Raw genomic sequence first — 8,623 nt, 5'->3', positions numbered from 1 at the left:
ATATTTTCAAGGAGCTATTGAGGATGTTTGCCTTGAAGTACAACTGACATTGATCTGTACAAGGATAATAAAATATAATATTAGTGGTGTCCTGCAAGCTTTTTCAATGCGTATTTACTTTGTATCTGAGTTACACCACTTGTAACAAACCCAATAGATATTTCCGTTGCTTTATTCACTAACTAAACTGAACTCTTAGGGCTGTACTATGCAATGGTTAACAAAGATGTGTTGTAATAAAAATCTGTCAATCCAAAATGCATGTGCTCGGTATTACGTGGCACATACGAAAATGTTCAGAAGCTGAAGCTGTTCATGAAAACTGTGCACATGAGAGGCACGTTGCACCAATAAATGGCACCATGGTCATCATTTGCATCACAGGGTTCTCATGTGTACATAAAGCAAACTATTAAAAGTGAGACTGCCCACATCTACTCTCTTTTTGTCAGTTACATACATAGTTTCAAGACACTTATGCTAAGCTTGCAAACAACTTTTAAACTGAATTGAACATTATGCAGAAAAGATAAGCTGAATGCACCAAGAATTAAGGTCCTGAATGTTGAATAAATATGTCTGGGATATATTACTATGATGTTTCAAAGCTTGGCATCTTGCACTAAGCAGTACATACATTCAATGCCACATGCAAAATTGTGCACATCCACAATATGTCTGAATGTTCCAGGAAATGTATCCTTTACACATATAACACAGGCTGATAGTTGACTGGGGCCAAATAACCGAAACGTGCTTTTGGAGGACCTGATATTTACTGTGCATGTTATACTGAAGCAATTTGTGGATCGGTGTGATTGCGGTAATGTGCAGAAAAAGCAAAGTACATAAGTTTGATTAAATGCAGATCAAACATCAATCACTGTCACAATATCAAAATACCAGTCCCCCTGGTAACCGAACTAAATAAAAGCTACCATAGGAGACAAGAAGCTTGATTGGAGGCAACCAGAAAATGTAAAAAAAAGAAACAAAAGAAACAAACTCTATTACTATTAAAAAATGAAACACGTCGGCTAAAAGAAACTCCTTTATAGCTGCAAGGGACTCCACCTCAGTTCAGAATGAAGTTGCAGTACTAAAAACATCTGAAATAAACTACTGACACACATCTCAACATGTAGGTAATCTGTGTTCCTGTATTTGCTCCTGCAGGGATCAGAGTTACCAGGTCCGCCATTACGTTCCAAGCACCATGGGAAAGTTTCCCCTTGCGTGCCAGGAGTCTCGATTAGCGCACAGCCAACATGTCAATAGCGTTCTGTACTCGCTTGTTTTCTCATAATCCTCAACTTATGGTGGTTCAGAAATAACTAGTTCTCCTTGTTTGCATTCACAGCTACTGCTGTAAATGTGCAGCATTCTTTCAAAGAGAAAAATTACACCAAAAGTTCTGCTCGCAGCAGCCTGCAAATTTTTACTCCAGCCAAAGTGCAAGGCGTTGGCTATTACGGTGCAGATCGGTACTGTTGCCGCCTTTGGTAATTCTCCCACATGTTCAGTTGTGTCCGTGGTGCCCTGGTAACGTTACTAGTGCACGAAATGCTAAATTAAAGGGCCAGCATAGCATGTACTGCCACTGAAACTGCATGCACCCACTGGAAGTGGAAGCCAGTACTTGAGCGCATGGACAGATGGCGCCAGGTGGCATCTGTCCATGCGTGAAATAATCGAGGTACACATGATTCGCAAGAAAGCAGCTCATTGCGCTAGTACTTCATCGATTAGTCCGTCGGATAAAGGAATCGCGTTTCTCGATGATAATGGCATGTGCATGCGATGACTGTCATCTCTCTCTTCGTTTTTTTTTTTTATGCACTATCTTCTGTATATATATATATGTTTCTGTGCCATCAATAAAATGTTGTTGCAAGTTAGCGCTGTGTCCTGTGTGTCTCTCACGTCCCTGTCTTCCTTTTTTGCGCTTCAGGCTTCGCCAAAAATGTGCAAAATCTACCAACTAGCCCAAGAAACAGCTTTACTGAACTTCATGTTCTAACAGGAATAGTTTTCATTTGTGCTGTCAACTGCATGAACTTTGAGACCAGAACAAGCAACGAGATGGAAGGAATTTCAGACAATATTGAATTAAGCAGTACAGAAGTCAGGTTAGTCTGAAAAATCACACTTCCAGCTGCTGTACTCATTCCTGTGCAAAAAGAGAAGTAGGAATCCTGAATGACCCTTCAGTTAACAATGTGACAGTCAATCTGTAAAGTTATAGCCATTATGAAACTGGGTTCGAACTTTAAAGAAAAATTAGGTGAAGAGCTTCTCCCAATGTCCAGTTCATTAGGAAAACGCAAATGTATTGCAGGTCAAATTTTAATGGCTAGCACTGATATTTTCTCTTTCTTCAAACTCAGTATCTGAAATATTCACCTGTTAGCCAAAAACCCTCCTAAGCCAAATACTGCCGTCACATTTGAATGTGCCCAAAGAATGAGCGCGAGGCCAAAGGAGATGAGACTCTTTGGCTTTTTACCTGCAAACTCGATGAATTCATTTGTTTAGATGAAAAAATCCTGACCATATTAATCTCTAAGATGTGACAAGCTTTCGCCTGCAAGTGACGCCATATATGATTGCCTAGTGCTGTTTATGCATATCCCTCCTTATAGGTCGTATGTTAATTCCTACATTTAGGATAATAATAATTGGTTTACAGGAAAGGAAAGGTGCAATATCTGTCACACTTGTTCTGTGGATACCTGAACCCCTCCATAAGGGAAGGGAAGAAGGTGGGAGTGAAAGCGGATAGAGAGAAGGGTGGTGTAGTAGAGGGCTCCAGAGTAACTTCAACCACCTGGGGAACTTTAATGTGTACTAACATCGTACAGTATACGGATACCACTTCGTTTCGCCTCCTTCGAAACGCAGCCGGCGGCAGTCAGGATCGAACACGGGTACTCCGGCACAGTAGTTGGGCGTCTTACCAATGCACCACGTCTTTTTTTTTCCCCCGTTTTAAACCGTGAGCGCGTGATAGCATATATATCTGCCCTTTTGCAGCTGCAAAGCATTTGTGATGATGCTTAATTCTGCGTTTTCAACGTACAGGTAACACCATAGCACAGCTCCAGAATTGATAGCCACTCCTTCATATACCAATGACAGCAAGAGAGGCAGTTTTTAGCTATTTTCCTAAACTTTCTGCAGACTTCTTGAGCTTTATTCCACAGTTTGCGAAGCTCAGCACATTGTGGTCTGTGTTTACATAACAGTCTGCAAGCAAAGGACACTATATAGTATGTGCATCCAGACAAAGATAAGGCCAAAAGTATGAGTTAAAAGTACACTTTCAAAGGAAAACCTGGCCAAGTAGGTTTTTGGCATGTAGACACACAATTTTTAGCACTTCAATGACAAAACGAAATAAAGTGAATTTCTGCAGCAGTTCTTTCTTTCTTGTACTGTTTCTCCTTTTATTAGCAAAAATTGCCTCGTTACACCTTTTATTTTGTAAGTAATTTGCACCGGATTACTCATCCTCACATACTTTTTCAAGTATTACTAAGAAGTAAAAACTAATTGAACTCCCAAGCAAGAACTGTCTCTTCTCTTATTGCTGTCAACTACTTATTGCACATCTTAACGTAACACCACAGAACCACAATTGTAACTGTCTGTGTGGTCCTCAACACCTTTGTTCGATGCTGTCATTGAGACACACTGTCACTGAGCCTCAATGTTATTGGTATTACTGCCTTACACTTGATAAAATTTTGTAGGTATGTTAATGAAATGCTTTCAAATCATCACCACCATCATTCAGTGTAGTTTGCATACAGTAGAGAAACCTTTGTTCTTTCGTTTTTCAAAGTGAACAGCTTGCTTGACCTGCTGCGGTCTGCAATAAGGTGCAGGGGACCACATTTCCAGAGCGACAATCTGAATTGCATTTTCGCATTGCATGACAACTGCACACTTTTCCCATCATTTGCATGCACCAACCAAGCATAACTCCCCGTTCCAATGCACCCCACCAAAATGCCAGTAAGCAAAAAGGGCAAAAAAAATAAAGAACAGTGCAGACCAGGATGTAATGCAATGCGAGTGAGATGTGCAATAGGGTGCGAAATGTTCAGGAGAGTTGAATCCCTTTGAACTGTGATATCTATGCAAGAACATCAAGACAAGGAACAGGTGGGATGCAGTGCTGCTGATGCAAGACTAAGGTGAAAACCAATGCATACAGAAGTTTGTGCTAAAGGTAGGTGATATAAACTGCATCAGAAAAACAAAGCAAACAAATGTGGTCAATTAACACGAACATGGACCTTCCTCACAGACCTAGTAGCAAGACCGCAAAGCACAATTTCTACCAACATCCTCCCGTTTCTGTTTCAGCCCTACAAATCTTTCATGCATCCGCACCAAAGTTCCTGTGAGTACCCTTTTGCAAAAGCGATGCTAAAGGCTAAATAAACTTCAGTTTTGCGCATGTGTATGTATATGCACACAAACATGTAAGAATAAACTAAGAACAAAAATGTTTCAACATGAGGGCATGCATAACAAGAGGTTAAAAAGAAAAACAAAATGTTAATCATTCATACACAGTAGGCATACGTGTTCTATGCCAAGTTAAGGGCAGTTATATTATAATAGCACTTTTGAAAATTGTAAATATAAAATTTCACTCTCGCCCCTTCTCTGTCAAGTCACCTACCTAGCTGGCATAGCACAAAAGTACAAAAAAAGTACTTAATGCTCTTTGCAATAAACAAAGAGCAGAGACTGCCAAAAAATTACGGCAGTATAGCACCACACAAGTACCAGTGCAGAAGGTGACAATGCAAAGAAGAGAAAGAAAAAAAAAACAGCAAGTGAGAAGAAATGCATCAAATGGATATTTCTACTGAGCTACATGCTGGGCTCCAGCCTCCAGGGATACTCGTGTTTCAAGGCATTTTGTGTGAAAAACAAGAAAGCCGTGTCAGTACAACTCACAAAGTAGCATACTGAGTATGCAGGAGAACTGCAGGTGCCCCTATTCTTCAATGCATCATCATTGGTGTTGACTAGTTAAATGCGTGTTACTTGAAAACTCACACTTTGTCCCGTGTCCACGTGACGGGCCAGGTTCTTCGGAGGGTAGTTCATCTTGAGAAGCATTCGTACGACAGCCCTCAAGGAAGCTAATGCAGCTCTGCCCACTGAATGTGCGGAGCAAATCGAGAATTCTCCAGCTAAAAAATATAAAAATGTTTACCGGTGACATGAGATGATTCTTAAAACACATTCACAGCAATACATGCACACACAACTGACTGCTAACAACACAAGGACAGTTAACACAAGCTTAACTCATACAATGGCTTAAAAATCACATCAGTTCTCTGCTAATAATTATTCTATATCACATCACGTCACTACAGGTGCATGTGACGAACTGTTCCTTGGGTATTTGGTGGTTTCGTTATAACCGGTGCTCTTCTGCCATAATAGTGTCCCCCCGTCTAGAAAAGTCAGAGGGAGCTTTCGGGTCGCACCGGGTAAGGTAGAGTTGCACCAAGTGTGCCGAGCACAAGGCAGGTTCTTCATAGAGAGCACCGAGGGGTGGCTGCCACTGTCTGCACTGTCCAGGTGCACGCAGGCTTTGGTTTTGAGTGACGAGAATGACAATCAGTAAGCCCGTCTAACAGAGCGCGCTCTCTTTTGCTGGCGCAGGTCTTTCGCACTGGTGGACATACCCGCGATGGAGTTTCTGGTTGGCGCTTCAGGAAAGTTGAGCACTGGAATATAGATGCCACACAGGATGTCAAACACATCCTCTTTCAAGGTGACAGGGCATTGCTTTGCATCTTTACAAGCTGTAGAAGCATGTGATAGGCAGAAGAAATCATTCCTCTTTTACAGAGTAACTAGTTTTCATGAGAAATCATGTAAACAATGGAGATCAAGTTTTTCTCTCTCTCTTTCTAAAATGAAGACGCGGAAATGAAGAGAACAAAACGTTTTATGGAAGGCGTTTGTCATTTCTCTGTTATGCAGCTCAATCTGCACAGGTTGATTGCTTCCTCCAGGTTCCCTCCAAAGAGCGGAAGATGTAGTTATAGTAGCTGGTATATATAGCTGAGGCTGCATTAGAAAATTGCTGATGTTCTTTCCTATTTCCTGACTTGTGCACCAAAGATCCTTCCAATCATCTGCAATTTTTTGGTCACTTTGATGAGTTGTTTGTTCTTTAGGCCCTGCATTAGGAAGCCTATCTTCTCTATTGTCATGACTAAGCCTATGTGACAAAACAGGTGCCTATTTAACATGCTTCTTTACTGCTTAATTTAGGTGTAGTAGTGCCCTTGACTACAGCAGGAACTTAGCACTTTCCTTATGCACAATGCCTGCCAAGGTCTTCAGGATTTCCCTTTTAAATACGGTACACTCCCACCGTGACGAACTTGGTTAGGACCAATTCTCGGAAGATGAACAATGCGAGATTATTTGGCTGGTTTTCCATACGACTCAACGAAGAAAAAAAAAAAAATCCTTTGCCTTGAGATAAACTGTTTCATTTGTCCATATTGGTTAAGGGTGGTGAGTATGAAAAACAAAATTACTGAAACAACAATATAATGTTTTTTGCTTTACTCAAGTCATCGTAGTGCATCAAACAGAACTTTATTTTTAAAGATAAATAAAACAAAATGTGAATTTAAAAAAAAAAAATATAGAATTGACTGCCAAAATTTGAGACTCGAGAATTCAAAGAACTAATAAACATATTTAGCTGAAAATTAGCAGGATGAAAATTTACAATATGTTTAACGCATTACTATGCCATAAACCAGTAGGAAAATTACAGAGCTCTTACGTTCCATTCCAAACTGAATCAAACAGAATGGGCCTTTTTTGCCATCGTTAAACGTGAGGATTTTGAAAGGTGCCAAAAGTCGAGTAATTCTGCACCAGTCATCAAGCACATACAGAAACAGTGGGGGGTCTAAAGTGATACAGTGAAATTTCGGCAGATTTTCTATGTTTTTAATGTAATTCAGAATTATGAATTTCAAAATAGTGTATATTTCAGAATAACGAATAGGAATCAGTATTACGAATTCGGCTAAAATTAACAGCGCTACAGCTTGCAACTCTCGCGTGAAACAGAAACCGCCGTTTCTCTGTGTATGGTCCATAGGCTGTAGCTATCATCATCAGTACATCTAGTACCAGCTCCTAGCGCCACCACGAAGCTATGGTTTATAACGCAGTAGCCAGCAGGCCTAGCGGCCTAGTCGCCTGCCTTTTTTTCTTCCTGTGTTGTGTGTCATACGCGGGTCGGTCGTTCGTGCCAGGGAGGTAAAGCGCGGCAAGGAGGTTGTGCTACACTCGTGCAGCGCCATGATGGTACTCCTATTAATTATTTTTGGTTTACTTGCACAAAGAACTCTAAAAAGTAGATCTATAAAGTATTAAAGTTCACAAAAAACGTTATCACATTTTATTTCCTTACAGTTATAAAATTTAACTGATATAAAGGCAGATAAAAGTGTACTTGCGATAGTTTCGTATCGTTTCGTCTGCTGTACCTAGAACTAGAGGGTGCTGGCTGTTCCCAGCAGTATGTGGTAAATCCACAGCAACAATTAACCATCTTATACTCGAATGTGATGGTATCCATCCGGAAGTCAATGCAGGCACAGTCACTTTTCCTGAGGCCCTGGGGTTTAGAGGTACCAGTGGCCGGGTGAATGAACCTCTGGTGGAAGCTAGCAAAAAACGATTGGAATATTGATAGCTTAAAAAAGTAGAAAAGTAACATAATGTTAGTAATGTAGAAACAAAAATTCAGTAAATAGAATGATGTTATAGTTAACTGATCTAAAACAATAATTAAGATATAGGGAAAAAACGAGCATGATAGCAACTGCTACCATCCCGTTTCAAAGGAGACGCTCCTATATTCCATCCATCCATCCAGAGGTACCATCATGGCTACAAACACGATTAGCAAAGGAGTGATAAGGGTTTACATGAGAGTGCCACCATCGCTTTCGTTCTAGTAGCATTAACTCTATGGTTTGTGCGTTTGTGCGTGTGGGACGGCATATTTTATTTTTTTTTTCCCGCGGATTAACTTACTGCGAAGTTTGTGCGAGATTGGCGATGATATCAGCCAGTGAAGTGGCAAGAAGATATGAACGCAGCTACTTTCACTGCAAGAAATCGACGCAGGGAAAAAGCGATTCGGCCTCTACAGATAGCTAGCATTGCCCCATCTACCGCCGCAATCATTTTGAAAGACCGAGACAAAATTTTCAAACTTCAGGGAGCATTGAAGATGAGGTCATATTGAACTCTGCTGCTCTTTTTTTTTTTTTTTTTCACAGGGACAAAGGCCGTACTTTCATCGCTCGATGCAATCACACACGCGATGAGTTGTTCCACAAAGTGGAAGGTGTATGTGCTGTAATGATGTAATGCAGTGCGCGATCGTGTCTGCTGCATGCGGCAGAAGAAAGTAATCGATTTCTTTAAATAAATCAGCTTTGGAGTTAGTGCAACAGTTTCATTTGAGGTTTTGCATGCCTACACACGTGCCTACTGCCAAGGTACGTCATTTTCATACCTAGGTTGGACTACTGGCTTATATTCGCAG

General features: G+C 40.7%; 1 protein-coding gene across 2 annotated transcripts in view; it reads right to left on the bottom strand.

Annotated features, from left to right (window-relative positions):
- Positions 1-2,818: 2,818 nt before the first annotated feature.
- LOC146190947 (serine/threonine-protein kinase DCLK1) overlaps positions 2,819-8,623 on the bottom strand; it is a 55,595-nt gene continuing 49,790 nt past the window's right edge. Inside the window, exon 17 of one of the 2 annotated variants that reach the window (XM_084601337.1) lies at positions 2,819-5,213. The gene's annotated coding sequence lies outside the window, so the exon portion shown is untranslated. Of the gene's footprint in view, positions 5,760-8,623 lie in introns of both variants that reach the window. The other variant, XM_084601336.1, reaches the window with a different exon arrangement.

This window comes from Amblyomma maculatum, chromosome 4, assembly GCF_055883805.1.
Source record: "Amblyomma maculatum isolate TAMU_Amacu chromosome 4, ASM5588380v1, whole genome shotgun sequence".
NCBI classification, from domain to species: domain Eukaryota; kingdom Metazoa; phylum Arthropoda; class Arachnida; order Ixodida; family Ixodidae; genus Amblyomma; species Amblyomma maculatum.
The sequence above is the reverse complement of the archived record's forward strand: the minus strand, read 5'-3'. Positions and strand labels throughout refer to the sequence as shown.